Genomic DNA, 16,610 nt, shown 5'->3' with positions numbered 1-16,610 from the left:
GAAGTTAACTCAAAATGGATCAAACAGCATGATATCAAATCAGAAACTCTGCACCTGATAGAAGAAAAAGTTGGTTCCAATCTACATATTGTGGGGTTGGGCTCCAAATTCCTTAATAGGATGCCCATAGCCCAAGAGTTAATAACAAGAATAAACAAATGGGACTTACTTAAACTAAAAAGTTTTTTCTCAGCAAGAGAAACAATAAGAGAGGTAAATAGAGAGCCTACATCCTGGGAACAAATTTTTACCCCTCACACTTCAGATAGAGCCCTAATATCCAGAATATACAAAGAACTCAAAAAATTAAACAATAAGATAACAAATAACCCAATCAACAAATGGGCCAAGGACCTGAACAGACACTTCTCAGAGGAGGACATACAATCAATCAACAAGTACATGAAAAAATGCTCACCATCTCTAGCAGTCAGAGAAATGCAAATCAAAATCACACTAAGATACCATCTTACTCCGTAAGATTGGCAGCCATTATGAAGTCAAACAACAATAAGTGCTGGCGAGGATGTGGAGAAAAGGGTACTCTTGTACATTGCTGGTGGGACTGCAAATTGGTGCGGCCAATTTGGAAAGCAGTATGGAGATTCCTGGGAAAGCTGGGAATGGATCCACCATTTGACCCAGCTATTGCCCTTCTGGGACTATTCCCTAAGGATCTTAAAAGAGCGTACTATAGGAATACTGCCACATCAATGATCATAGCAGCACAATTCACAATAGCTAGACTGTGGAACCAACCTATATGCCCTTCAATAGATAAATGGATAAAAAAAATGGGGCAGTTATACACAATCGAGTATTATGCAGCACTAAAAAATGACAAAATCATGGAATTTGCAGGGAAATGGATGGCATTAGAGCAGATTATGCTAAGTGAAGCTAGCCAATGCTTAAAAAACAAATGCCAAATGTCTTCTTTGATATAAAGAGAGCAACTAAGAACAGAACAGGGAGGAATAGCATGAGGAAAAGATTAACATTAAACAGAGACGAGTGGGGGGGGAGAGAAAGGGAGAGAGAAGGGAAATTGGAAATGGTAGGAAACCCTCAATGTTACACAAAATTACATATAAGAGGTTGTGAGGGGAAGTGGGGGGGGAAACAAGGGAGAGAATTGAACAACAGCAGATGAGGTAGAGAGGGAAGATGGGAGGGGAGGGGAGGGGGGATAATAGGGGATAGGAAAGGTAGCAGAATACAACAGTCACTAATATGCCATTATGTAAAAATGCGAATGTGTAACCGATGTGATTCTGCAATTTGTATTTGGGGTAAAAATGGGAGTTCATAACCCACTTGAGTCAAATGTATGAAAGATGATATGTCGTGAGCTTTGTAATGTTTTGAAGAACCAATAAAAAAATAAAATAAAATTTAAATTTAAAAAAAAAAAGACCAAATTTAAGAGTTATTGGGTAGAGGAAGGCATAGAGGACCAAACCAAAGGAATGATCAATCTATTCAATGAAATACTATCAGAAAACTTTCCAGATATGAAGAATGCAATGGGAATCCAAATCCAAGAAGCCTACAGGATGCCAAATGTGCAAAATCATAACAGATCCACACCAAGACACATTATAATGAAAAGGCCCAACATACAGAATAAGGAGAGAATTTTAAAAGCCACAAGAGAAAGGAATCAGATCACATATAGGGTAAGCCAATTAGGATAACAGCAGATTTTTCAACACAGACCCTGAAAGTCAGAAGATCTGGAACAAAATATTTTAAACTTTGAAAGATAATGGGTGCAAACCAAGAATCTTGTATCAAGCAAAATTAAACTTCAGATTTGAAGATGAAATAAAAACCTTCCAAAATAAACAAAAATTAAAAGAATTTGTAGCTAGAAAACCGGCACTGAAAAACATCCTTGGCAAAATATTTCACGAAGAGGAAATGAAAAACAACAATGAAAACCAACAGAGGGAGGTAGTACACTAAAGGAAAAACTAATCAAAGAGGAAAACCAAGTCAAGTTAAATAACAAAAATAAACAAATATGGTTGTAAATACAAACCATGTCTCAACAGTAACCCTAAATGTTAATGGCTTAAACTCACCAATCAAAAGACATAGGCTAGCAGATTGGATTAAGGAAAAGAAATCTAACAATATGATGCCTACAGGAGACTCATCTGATAGGAAAAGACATACACAGACTGAAGGTGAAAGGTTGGGAAAAAATCATACCTCTCAAATGGACTACGGAAGCAAGCAGGGGTTTCCATACTCAGATCAAATAAAGTAGACTTCAAGCCAAAGCTAATCAAAAGGGATAAAGATGGACATTACATACTGCTCAAGGGAACCATACAACAACAAGACATAACAATCATAAATATATATGCCCTAAAGGTGCAGCTATGTTCATCAAACAAACCCTTCTCAAGTTCAAGAGTCAAATTGACCACAACACAATAATCCTGGGAGACTTTAACACATCTCTCTCACCACTGGATAGTTCTCCCAAACAAAAGTTGAATAAAGAAACTATAGAGCTCAAAAACACAATTAATAACTTAGACTTAACAAACATATATAGAACATTTCAACCAGCATCAAGTAGATAGACTTTCTTCTCAGCAGCACATGGATCCTTCTGGAAAATAGACCATATACTATGCCACAAAGCAACTCTTAGCAAATACAATAAAGTAGAGATACTACCATGTATTTTATCAGATCATAATGGAATGAAATTAGAAATTAACGACAAAATAAAAAATAAAAATTTCTTCATCACCTGATATATATATATATATATATATATATATATATATATATATATATATATATAAACTTAAATTAGCTCTATTTGCTGATGATATGATTCTATACCTAAAAAACCCAAAAAACTCCACCAGAAAACTTTTAGAATTAGTAAGTGAATTCAGCAAAGTAGCAGGATATAAAATCAACAACCATAAATCAAAGGCATTTCTGCATATCAGTGACAAATCCTCTGAGAAGCAAATGAGGAAAACTACCCCATTAACAATATCCTAAAAAATTAAAATAAAATAAGATACTTGGGAATCAACTTAACAAAAGAGGTGAAAGATCTATACAATGAAAACTATAGAAGCCTAAAGAAAGAAATCAAATAATACCTTACAAGATGAAAGAATCTACCTCAAACTTGGATAGACAGAATTAATATTATCAAAAGGACCATATTTCCAAAAGCCCTAATCAGATTTAATACAATTCTGATCAAAATCCCTATGACATTCCTCATAGAAATAGAAAAGGCAGTCATGAAATTCATCTGGAAAAATAAGAGACCCAGAATAGCTAAAGTAATCCTTAGCAGAAATAGTGAAGCAGGTGGCACCACTATACTAGACTTTGAACTATACTGCAGAGCAACAGTAACAAAAACAGCATGGTATTGACACAAAAACAGACTGGTAGACCAATGGTACAGAGTAGAGGAGACTAACCCACAAAATTACAATTATATTAGACAAAGGCACCAAAGACATGCATTGGAGAAAAGATAGCCTCTTCAACAAATGGTGCTGAGAAAACTGGAAATCCATATTCAAAAAAATGAAATTAAACCCCTATCTCTCACCATGTACAAAACTCAACTCAAAATGTATATGGTTTACCTTAATGAGTATAACTTACATGTGAACAGGTGTTCAATGAATATCCTATGATTTATTATAAAACCAGTACCAGTTAGGAGATAAAATTTACTATATATTATCATTGATTATTAGACATTAAGGCCATCCCAAAGAAGACATGAAAGAAAAATCCCTAAAAACTCTTTTTATAGACCAATCTTATAGGCTATTGATTGATTATAAAAGGAAAGATCTAATGTTACAATAGAAAGGAAAAAATCAATTTATTTCTTTTTTATTATACAAAATAATAGTTTTGACTATTATTGTAGTATTTTCCTCTTCTCTTTAGATACTAAGTAACTATATACTACTACTTAATAACCCATTTAAATGCTGTTGAACACTGGATTTTGGTTAAGGTAGACATTCATTTCAGGACAACTCATTGTCATGTGGAATAAAGTGTTGGGAGAGATCATTATATATTGACACAATCTGGATAAAATACATCTGAGTCATGACCAAAGTTTATCTGGTATTTACTCTGTAAGAGGATTGGATTCAAAGATTTCAAAGGCAGCTTTTCATTGATTAAAATCCTATGATTCTGTGATATCCATTCCAAACAAATGGTATAAACAAATGATATTTTGATTAACATGATAATATTCTTGAGACCTGCCCAAGTTAGGCTTCATAGTGGAAGTACAGAATAGTATTTTCCTCAGATTTTAGGTCATTAGGAAGGTAGAACCAGTTTTAAAATATGTAGAAAAGAAAATTATTTTGAGTCAGCTCACATAATCATCAATAAACGTAACATCTTTTGAAATACAGACATGATAATTTTTTATTACATGTTCATGATTCACTCTACTCACAATCATCTACAAGAGTTTCCTATGGTCAAAACGTAGGATAGTGAAGTTGCCATGCAACTTGCAGACAAAAAGAAACCTGAAAATCTTCCATTCATTTACAGACTACTGAGAGTAAACAAATCATATCTCTCTTTTATGTTTCATAAGTAGTCCAATATTGAATTACAGGTTGTCAGATGCATGAAGATCTGAAAAGCTGGAATCTGGAAAAAGAAAACTGGAAGGCTAAGCAGGTTGTCTAACAGCTATAGCTGATTGACAGGTATTGATTAAAATCTTGCATAAAATCTCCTTACAGCACACTAGAGATTCAGTGATAGACATTACACTTATCACTTAAAAGCTTACTGCACACTGTATCATATATAGAACAAGAGTGCCTTCCCACTGGCCTTATTCAAATTAGACATGGAGTTGAATATAAAGGAAAGAGACACAGGAATGATCATAGAACATGAAGATTAAAAAAAAAAAACAAGAACTGATTATGACTTTTTAGAAAACAGAAAATACAGTCCATTGGCTAATTGAGGAACCACAGAATATGAGGCAATAATAACATGATTTCCTCTAAAGAAGTCAATCATCATCCAGTTGGGGTTCAGCAAATTGCAGCCTACAAATCAAATACATCCTGCCAACTCTTTGTAAAATTGTATTGCACTATAACCACACTCATTCGTTACATTCATTCTTTTCATGCTACAGTAGAGTTAAACAGTTATGACAGAAATCCTTATGGCCCACAAGCCCAAAATATTTCTCATACTGTCCTTTACAGAAAGTTCGCCACTCTGATCTACTAAGAAATTATATAAACATGGCTTGACTTAATTGATATATTTTAGCAGGAGGGCAAAATAAGTGATTTATTCTATAGACTTCAGAACTTATTTGAAAGAGACCTGTTAATCAAACTATCAACACCAGGTTCTAGTTGAACGTGGCAGAAGTGGCACATGCATTTCACTTACCCCACTCAAGTAATTATCAAGATTTTAACTCCCAAAGTGAACCACAAGGGCCACCAAGGGATGAAGTTGGTTTAATCTCATCTATAAGTCCAAATGTGGGGTAAGAGGGCAGGTGGTAAGAGAAGCAGAGGAACCCATCAAGAAGAGCAGCCACCATCAGAGCCATTTCTGACCTAACCTAACAGGGAAGATCCCAGCAAGGATCTAGAATCAAACATATTATGTCAGAGAATCGCACTGAAAAGTAGCTGAAAAACAGACAATTGCCAGACACGGTGGCTCACACCTGTAATCCCAGCAGCTCTGAAGGTTGAGACATGAGGATCACAAATTCAAAGCCGGCCTCAGCAAAAGCGAGGCACTAAGTAACTCAGTGAAACCCTGTCTCTAAATAAAACAGAAAATAGGGCTGGGAATGTGACTCAGTGGTAAAGTGCCCCTGAATTCAATCTAGGGTACCCCTAAAAAAACAGAACTAACCAAAAACCTATACACCAAAATGTCTTGAAACAACTCTGTAATACTGGAGTGATTTAGAGTAAGCAATGGAAGGTTAAAATGGAAAACCTAGTTGAATTTGATGTTAAGTCGATCTCTACTGCAGACCATTGCTGGAGCATCCTATACGATCTTCCTTTCCCATTTCTTACCCTCCTAGAACAATTTTCTTTAATAACAGATTGATTTTTGAGTAGATCACTGTCAAACAAGCAAAAAAAAAGAAGAAATGCAATTAACATATACTTTATGACTTTGTAATAAGAAATATTTCTTAACTTACTGAGATATAATTTAAATGACAATAAAATACTTCATCCATCCACATAACCAACACCAAAATTAAGATACAAAATATGTCATTACTCTTCAAAGGTTCCCTTGGGTCCCTTCATATTTATATCCTCCTTCCCAGCAACTAGTAATCTTGTCTCCATCAATACAGATTACTTTTATCTAGTCCAGAATAGTGGTAGTACTTCCCAACTAGCTTCCTTCTCTCAATATAATGTTCTGAGATTCACTCCTGTTGCTGCATACGTTAGTAGTTGCCCCTTTTTGTGTGTGGTCAGTAATAGTATAGCATGTGTGTTTGTTTATTGTTTGTTTACCTATGGGGTAATATTTCAGTTGTTTCCAGGTTTGGAACACTGAACTCTTAATGTGCAAATCTTTCTTTGTGGTAATATACTTTCATAACTCCTGGGTAAACACACAGGAGAATTGCTGGGTCACTTAGAAGTTAAACTTAAAGGTTACTAGAAACTACCAAACATGCCCAAAGAAATGGTAACATTTTAAATTCATTGGATGAGGGTTCCAGCTGTTCCACAATCTGGCAAGGACTTGGCAAGGTAAATCTTTTTCTTTTTTTTTTTTTTTCAGGTTTTCTAGTGAAAATATAGTGGTATCTCATTATGGTTATAATTTTTTATACTCTAATGACTAATGGTGTTGAATATTTTTCAATGTATATCTTCTGGAAGTATTCAAATCTTTTGCTTATTTTACTGGATTATCTTACTACTGAATTTTAAGTGTTCTTTCAAAACTATGGATAACATGCAAGGTGCAATGGCATACACCTATAATCTTGGCAACTCAGGAGGCTAAAGCAACAGTGTACAAGTTCAAGGCCAGCCTCAGCAACTTAGTAAAACCCTATCTCAAATTATAAAAATATTTTTTTAAAGGACTGGATATATAGCTCAGTGTTAAAGCAGCACTGGGTTCAGTCCCAGTACTGCAAATCAATCAATCAATCTGGACACACCAGCTCCTGGGGCAGGGGACATGACAGAGCATGCACATGCAAGCTCAAACATTTTCTCCCAGTCTGTAGTTTATCTTTCCATATTTAAAATTATTTCTTTCAAAGGACAGAGGAATTAATTCTGATGAAGTCCAATTTATCAGTTTGTCTTATATGCTCAGTGCTTTTTGATATACCTATGAAACTTCACATATGTCATATCCAAAAATTTCCTCCTATGTTTTCTTCTAAAAGTTTTGTAGACTTAGCCTATAAGTTTAAGTCTATAATCTATTCAGAAGTTTTAAAAATTTATTTGTTTTACATGTATATAATTTGCATAGATTTTTTTTCAGCACAATTTGTTGAAAAGACTATCCTTTCACTATTGAATTACAATGGCAAATTGGTTCAAAATCAACTTAATTTTCATTTCTATATAATATTATGTTATATATTTTTAAGAACCTTTCTATATAGCAAGAATCTATTCCTCCCAGGGATAGCCAATTCTTAAAGGCAGCAATATTTCTTTGATATGTAAACTAAACAATTCAGAGTCACACTTCTTCTATCAGACCCTAATATCCTAAGAAATAATAGTCTTCTGCCTTAATCACCCCAGGGTCAAGTATAGGGATCTAGGAATCACTCCTCATAGTCCAAGATCCTCTGAGACTATTCAAACTAGCCAATCCTAAACTGACAAGTTGTGTGAAGCTCACAATCAGAGGCAAAGGTTCATCAAAAAACCAAGACCTAATTACTGGACTCCATAACACACTCCCTACCCATTCTTATCCCCACACCCAACCACATTAATAAATACCTATTAATAGTGTTAGCACAAATGACTGAGCCAAATGCAAACTTCAGGAATCAGCAAAACCTTTATTCAGTGGTGGTTCATACATCTGGTGGACACACTTTCCATATGGAAAATGAGCTGCTGGCCAAAGGAGGAATCTGTGCTTATATATGCTACACAGAGAGGTGACTTAATTATTGACAGAGTGTGTCAATTTGGACACTAAGGAAACAGGCTGTGAGAATTTGAAATTTCTGGGTAATGTTTTTACTTGGGGAAGAATGGAGGGTCTGAGATCAACATTCAAGTCTTATCTCTTTCCCTTATTTGGGGAAGGATCAAAGTTTTGGCTTCCTCCCAGAGACTGCCATTTTAGGCTTGATGAATATCTCCTTCCTGGGGATTGTCTTTGTCACTTGGAAGGAATGTATTTGGGAAAGGATCAATGTTATTAATATTTGGGTTTTTTCCTCACTCCCTCTTCCCAAGCTACACTATTTTGGAGTTTGTCATTTTCTATATCTTACAAACTTCATGTCATTTCAGTCAGTACATCATGGTTCGTCATCATGAAAAAATTGCAAGGCATTCTAAAAGGCAAAAAATAAAATTTGAGTAGACACAGCAAACATAAGTACTAGTATAGTACATATAGTACATATGTCAGGGGTGGTAGAATTATCAGACTGAAAATTTAAAACAACTAAGATCAATATGCTAAGAGTTCTAATAGTTAAAGAAAACAGCATACAAGAACAGACATTAAAATTAAGGAAAGACATGAAAATTCTAAGAAAAATCCAGAAATAAATATTAGTAAAAAATGCCAAAGCAGAAATGAAGAATGTTTCAGTTGGGCTTACTGGGAAAGTTCACATATTTAGGGGAGGAATCTTAGAGCTTAAGAATATCTCAATAAAAACCATCAGAACTGGAAAAGAGAAAAGAGACTTATAAAAACAAAAAAAGGGCTATGGTTGTGGCTCAGTGGTAGAATGCCTGCCTAGCACATGTGAGGCACTGGGATCAATCCCCAGCACCATGTAAAAAAAACTAAATAAACAAAGGTATTGTGTCCATCTACAACTAAAAATATTTTTTAAAAATTTCCAAGAACTGTGGGACAACTAAAAAAGGTATGAGAAATATGTAATGGGAATACCAAAAGGCAAAAGAGAGAGAGAGAGAGAGAGAGAGAGAGAATATGGAATGGAACAGGTAAAATAGCTGAAGCAATAATGATTAAGAATTTCTCCAAATTAATTAATGTCAGGCACCTAGGGACTGGGGACATAGCTCAGTTGGTAGAGTGTTTGCCTAGCATGAACAAGGCCCTGGGTTCAGTCCGCAGCACCACCAAAAAAAATTTAATAAATATAATGTCAAGCATCTTACCACAGATCCAGAAAAGTCAGAGAACACTTGCAGGATAATTGTCATTGTCAAACTACAGGAAATCAAAGACTTTAAAAATCTCAAAAGAGGTCAAAGGAAATAAATAGTGCTACATTCTGAACATCTGTCCCCTCCAAAATTTTTGTTGAAACTTACTTGCCATTGTAATAGTTCAAAGAGGTAAGACAGTTAAGAAGTGATTGAGCCAGAAGACTGTACCCTCACAGGTAGCATTACTGTCATTACAAAAGGATGAATTTGACCTGCTCTTTCTCTGTCCTTCTGTCATGTGATAATGCAGTAAGAAAACCATGACTATATGATGACCTGTTATTGAACTTTCCAGCTTCAAGAACTAGGAGTCAATAAATTTCTATTCCTTATAAGTCAGTTAGTCACAGAAATACCTTGATAGCAACACAGAATATACTAAAACAAACACCTTACCTATGGAAGAACAAATATAAAAATTATACCAAACTTCTCAGAAGCCACGTAAGCAAGGAAGTAGAGTGAAATATTTTAAGTGATACAAGAAAGAAAGAAAAAAAGAAAAAAAAAACCTCACCAATCTCCAATTCTGTACGCTATTAAATTATCTTTCAAAAGCAAAGAAATAAAGACTTTCTCAGACAAACAACAAAATGGCAATTTATTGCCTGTAGACTTGCCTTGAAAGAAATGTGAAAAAAAAAATTCTGTACAGAGGAGGAAACTGATAAAAGCTGGGAGCTGGCATTACATAAGGAAAGGAGGAACATCAGAAAGAGTAAGTGAAGATAAAACACTTGGTTTTCTTAATTGATCAAAATAATAACAATTATGTATTTTGATCACATATGCTTATGTATACGTGAAATAAATAGCAGTAATGATATAAGAGGTAGGAGGATGTGAAATTGGGAATTTAATTGTTCTCTGACTTTTCTGGATTTATGGTAAGGTGCCTGACATTAAATCAGCCTCCCCACCCTGGTGGTGGAGATTGAATGTAGGGCCTTGTGCATGCTAAGCAAACACTCTACCAACTGAGCTATATCCCCAGTCCATAGATGACTGACATTAATTTGGAGAAATTCTTAATCATTATTGCTTCAGCTATTTCACCTGTTCCGTTCTCTCTCTTTTTGCCTTTTGGTATTCCCACTATATATTTTTAATACCTTTTTTACTTGTCCCACAGTTCTATTTTGTTATTTTAAGGTATCTGTGAAGCAGTAGAAGTACTACTTGAAATCAGATTTGGATTCATTGTAAATGTATGTTGTAAACTCCAGGGCATAACCAATATACCTAAAAAGAAACAAGTATAACTCATGTTAGTAAAAGAGAGAAGATGAAATTGTATAAAATAAAATGTTCAATTAAAACCATACAGTCAGAAAAACAGTGAAAGACAAAAACAGAAACAAAGGGGTTGGGGATGTAGCTCAGTTGGTAGAGTGCTTGCCTTGCATGCACAAGGCCCTGGGTTCAATCCCCAGCACTGCAAAAGAGAAACAAACAAACAACAAAAATAAATAAACAAATAAAAAACAGAAACAAAGAGTAGAGCCAACAAATAGAAAACATGGTAGACATTAATGCAACTATATCAATAATCACTTTGAATGTCAATGATGTAAATGAACCAGTTAAAAGACGTGCTGGGCTTGAGTTCAGTGGCAGAGCGCTTGCCTTCCACATGTGAGGAACTGGGTTGATCCTCAACACCATGTAAAAATAAAAAAATAAAACATGCTGTCCAACTACAAAAAAATTTTTTTAAACAGACACTGTCAAAATGGATCAAGAAATACAAATCAGTGTATATACTATCAGTCTGCAGTATGGCAGAGAGCTATTTATGAAATAAATAAAGGGCTTGGCTTTTCTCATTATCACCACTTTGAGTACATTATTCCAGAAAACAACTTATTACATTACCCTGTTAAATGCTTACTAATGTGGGATTAATTTTCTACTCATCAAAAATGAATCAAATCATTCTACAACTAAGCATAAAATGTAAACTAAGCATAAAATGTAAATATGATTCACATGTTTAAAGAGATCCATAATTATCAACATAAAAAAGAGCCTCTCTCTGCTAATATAGTGCTTTTTAAAAGAATATAAACTGTATATTTGGTTCAGTAATTAATTCAACTAGAAGTGTACATATGAGTTGGGCACAGTGGCGCATGCCAGTAATCCCAGCAACTCAGTAGACTGAGGTAGGAGGATCACAAGTTTTAGGCCAGCCTCAGCAACCCTTGTCTCTAATACAATAAAAAATAAGAAAGGCTGGGGATGAGGCTCAGTGGTAAAGTGCCCCTGGGTTCAATTCCCAGTACCACAAAAAAGCAAAAGAAAAAAATAAACATATATATCAAGAGTCAACTTAAATCCAGAACAGGTAAAATAATACTTGGTGAATTTGCCTAAAATTAGTTTACTTGCTATCAATATTGCTGCCATTTTCTACTTTGAGTATACTTTTTTTAGAAAAAAACTTAACCTGCTACTCCCCTATAATTTCATAATCATCTGGATGATCTGAATATACCAAATAATACTGATTTTTCTTGTAAAAATCAGACATCTCACAATAAGGTATGGAAAAAAATATGAAGCCACTAATAACAAAATATTTTGTCAGTATCAGAAGCAGTACCTACACAGCTGTAGATAGACTAATACACAGACACATACATAAAGAGACTACAGATGAAGCATGGAATAACAGTTGGGTATGTATCCTGAACTCACAAAATAGACACAAAGAGATTACCACTAGAAAAAAGGAGTGGGAAAAGAAACTAAAGGATTTGCTTTTTATTCTGTATGACTCTATATTGTGTTAATTTTTACAATGAAAATACATATTTATGTTACTTATGTTTAAAAATGAAATGTGAATACTGACAGCAATGGTGCCATACAATGAGCACAAAAGACACATTACAGACTGAAATACCCACAAAACCTCTCTCAGACAACTCATTGAAACCATAGCCCCACACATCAAAGGCTAAGTTAGTGAACCAAAGTTATATTCCCCTGGGGTGAACATATTATAGATTTTATGCTACAAATTCACATGCTCAATATCAATTTCCATTCCACTTGCTTTTGCCTCCTTTTCATTACTGTTCATAGTTCAGTGTGTCAGTTTAATTCTATACTACTTTGTAGCTATCCACAATAATTACAGTGTTTAATGCTGTATCTTAAGGTTGAGATAAATATAGCAGTTTAAATGCATATGGTTTGGCCAATCTTTTGATGAAACCTCTACACACATCAAAACCACTCACCCTGCATACACTCACACATGAGCAGACTCTAGCTAATACCATATATTTCACCTTACTACTTCTCCATTACCTTCCACAGTATATCTGATGATGACATTTTTATTGACACTATAGTAAACAGCTGATAAATGTAGTAAAAAATATATATACTATAATGAATCAAAATGACATGCCACCTACCAAAACCCCTCCACTCATTCTAATCAGATAATGACCTTTTCCCACCCCTAGTGTTTTACTACAAATGGAGAAGGCAGCATGAGAGGAAAAATATTCATAAAAACAGGGAAAAAATAAAAATAAATGTTTAGGTCATTGAGACTAGAAAGGAAGTGTACCTAAAATATTTGTGTCAAATAAAATGATAATTTGTCAGTTCTGTGTGTATTCTGCTTAATCTGAAGTTCTGAGAAATGAGTAGCTGAGTTTCGCATGAATAAAATAGCTAAAACACCACCATAAAACAGTCTTTCTGGAATTTACTCTATAGAAAAACATGAGTTTATTTCTTTTTTTGCTTTTTTGTTACTGTTGTCACTAGTGATCTTCCATAAATCTAGGATCTTCCTTTGACAGAATATTTGGTTTACAAATTGAGGTGAAAATAATTCAGTACTTTTAACATTTCCTACCTTATTTTTATTAAGAAGTGTTAAATTTTTCAATGTCTATTTTTTTTTAATTGTTGGTCGTTCAAAACATTACACAGTTCTTAATACATCATATTTCACAGTTTGATTCAAGCGGGTTATGAACTCTCAACTTTACCCCGTATACAGATTGCTGTATCACATCAGTTACCCTTCCATTGATTGACATATTGCCTTTCTAGTGTCTGATGTATTCTGCTGTCAGTCCTATTCTCTACTATCCCCCCTCCCCTCACCTCCCCTCCCCTTTTCTCTCTCTACCCCTTCTACTGTAAATCATTTCTTCCATTTGTATTATCTTGTCTTACCCCTCCTTTCCTCTTATATATCATTTTGTATAACCCTGAGGATCACCTTCCATTTCCATGCGATTTCCCTTCTCACTCCCTTTCCCTCCCACCTCTCATCCCTGTTTAATGTAAATCTTCTTCTCAAGCTCTTCGTCCCTACCCTGTCCTTGTTTACTCCCCTTATATCAAAGGGGTCATTTGGTATTTGTTTTTTAACGATTGACTAGCTTCACTTAGCATAATCTGCTCTAATGCCATCCATTTCCCTCCAAATTCTATGATTTTGTCGTTTCTTAATGCAGAGTAATACTCCATTGTGTATAAATGCCACATTTTTTTTATCCATTCATCTATTGAAGGGCATCTAGGTTGGTTCCACAATCTTGCTATCGTGAATTGTGCTGCTATGAACATCGATGCAGCAGTGTCCCTGTAGCATGCTCTTTTTAAGTCTTTAGGGAATAGACCAAGAAGGGGAATAGCTGGGTCAAATGGTGGTTCCATTCCCAGCTTTCCAAGAAATCTCCATACTGCTTTCCAAATTGGTTGCACCAATTTTCAGTCCCACCAGCAATGAACAAGAGTGCCCTTTTCCCCGCATCCTCTCCAGCACTTATTGTTATTTGACTTCCTAATGGCTGCCAATCTTACTGGAGTGAGATGGTATCTTAGGGTAGTTTTGATTTGCATTTCTCTGACTGCTAGTGATGGTGAGCATTTCTTCATGTACTTATTGATTGATTGTATGTCCTCCTCTGAGAAGTGTCTGTTCAGGTCCTTGGCCCATTTATTGATTGGGTTATTTGTTATCTTATTGTCTAATTTTTTGAGTTCTTTGTATATTCTGGTTATTAGGGCTCTATCTGAAGTGTGTGGATTAAAGATTTGTTCCCAGGATGTAGGCTCCCTATTTATCTCTCTTATTGTTTCTTTTGCTGAGAAAAAACTTTTTAGTTTGAGTAAGTCCCATTTGTTGATTCTAGTTGTTAACTCTTGCGCTATGGGTGTCCTATTGAGGAATTTGGGGCCCGATCCCACAGTATGTAGATTGTAGCCAACTTTTTCTTCTATCAGATGCCGTGTCTCTGATTTAATATCAAGCTCCTTGATCCATTTTGAGTTAACTTTTGTGCATGGCGAGAGATAGGGATTCAGATTCATTTTGATGCAAATGGATTTCCAGTTTTCCCAGCATCAATGTCTATTTTTAACATTTTTGTTTTATGTTCTTTGGGGATAGAGTACATCCTTATCAAAATAAAATGAAATGCCAAGAAAAAATAAAGAATACAACAGATAATGGAAATCTAGACTTAATCAGAAAAGTAAAACAAGAGAAACATTTATATTTAAAAGAAGAGTTAAAAATATGGAATTGGGCTACTGAGAATCATTTCCCAAACTCTAGAGCCTTTAAATTATAGCATATTTGGCAAGTTGCTTGCCTCTCTATCCTTAGTTTTCTTATTGGTAAAATGAGCATAGTAATAGTACTTAATTCTCATAAGATTCTTAGAAAATTAAATGGAATTAAATGGTGCATAGGAGATATCTAATAAGTACTAGCTCTGCTTATCAGTCACAGATTTAAAACTGAGGCCTACAGAGTTTGTGTTTTCCCTGAGATAATTTAACTAGAAAATTGTGGGAGGTCAACCTTACGGGTGACTGAGTTACACTCCCCAGCTGGGCGCTGAGGCCTTCAGTCACAGAAATGGGTGTGTCTTGCTAAAGCCCCATGGGTGAAGCTATGCTCACCTGTTCCTTTGTAATATAACCTCTTGCCCTGTTTAGGATAGAATCTTCCATGGAAGTGCCCTGTGTGTGACCCCTTCTCTTACTGTGCCCTTGGGTGTGGCCTACCCAGGTGTCAGTCAACCTGCTAACAGTGGACATCATGAAGACAGACTCAGCCCCCTGAAACCTGACCCCTTGCCTCATTTGAATAGCTTCCCTCAATAAAAGGGATCACCACATGCTCTCACTCTCTCTCTTTCTGCAGACCCTTAAGGTCAGAGGAGCCATCACAGTGACCCCAAAGAAAAAGGTATTTGTGTCTCTTGTGTGGTTATTTCGTGAAGCCCAGTTAGCCCAGTTTAACTAGAGTGACCCCTGAGCCTTTTAGTAGCGAGAACAGAAACCCGGCAGAAAATGGCAGAATTAGTATTAGAACTTCAAACCCATGATATTTTTGTACCTTTTTTTTTTTTCTTTTCTAGTAAGATCACTCTGGGATCAGGGAATATAACTCAGTGGTAGAGAACTTGCCTAGCATGCACAAGAAGGGGAAGGGGGGCTCACTTTGTTTGTGGTCTGAAGAAATTACTTTCAAAGGAGAAGATAAGATAGCAGAAAATCCCTCAGATAAGCATGACCTAGATTTAAAAGAAGGAAGGAACTCAATGTGGGTGCCTATGTACAAATGCAGGCAAATACACACAACAAAATAAGAAATAAGAAGAATGGGTGAAAAGTGGGGGCAAGTTCTGTGACACAGTCACAAAAGTTCCACTTAGACTTTTTAATATGATATAATTCATTAGAGCATAATTACATTTCGTATTAAATGATTAATTATAAGTTTTGAAGAAAAGGTCATGTTGAATGTTAATTATACATCCTTGAAGGAATTTCAAAGATATTAACAATGGTATTCATTATAAATTAATTTAAACTCTTGGAAGGCAATTTGGCATTATATTTAAAAATTCAAAATGCATACATCCTTTCACTAACTGATATAACTAGGAAGAATTGATCCTACAATTAATTTAAATAAGTGTGCAAAAATAAAATAAAAGGATGCTGGATGCATTATCAGCAAACCAAATACTGGAAAAAACTGAAGCCTTCATTAACAGGGAAATTATGATTATCATGTATCTATGTAATGGAGTTATGGGATGGTATAAATTTTCTTCTAAATAGATTATTAAATTAAAAGAATATCAAGGTATA

General features: G+C 35.0%; 1 protein-coding gene and 1 non-coding gene across 12 annotated transcripts in view; one reads left to right on the top strand and one right to left on the bottom strand.

Moving 5' to 3' along the window:
- Smyd3 (SET and MYND domain containing 3) overlaps positions 1 to 16,610 on the bottom strand; it is a 683,600-nt gene that overhangs the window by 509,036 nt on the left and 157,954 nt on the right. The gene's annotated exons all lie outside the window — the stretch shown is intronic.
- Trnaa-ugc (transfer RNA alanine (anticodon UGC)) lies at positions 10,832 to 10,905 on the top strand. The gene has a single exon. It is a non-coding gene; the product is annotated as a tRNA-Ala (tRNA).

This window comes from Ictidomys tridecemlineatus, chromosome 10 (assembly GCF_052094955.1).
Source record: "Ictidomys tridecemlineatus isolate mIctTri1 chromosome 10, mIctTri1.hap1, whole genome shotgun sequence".
NCBI classification, from domain to species: Eukaryota; Metazoa; Chordata; class Mammalia; order Rodentia; family Sciuridae; genus Ictidomys; species Ictidomys tridecemlineatus.
The sequence above is the reverse complement of the archived record's forward strand: the minus strand, read 5'-3'. Positions and strand labels throughout refer to the sequence as shown.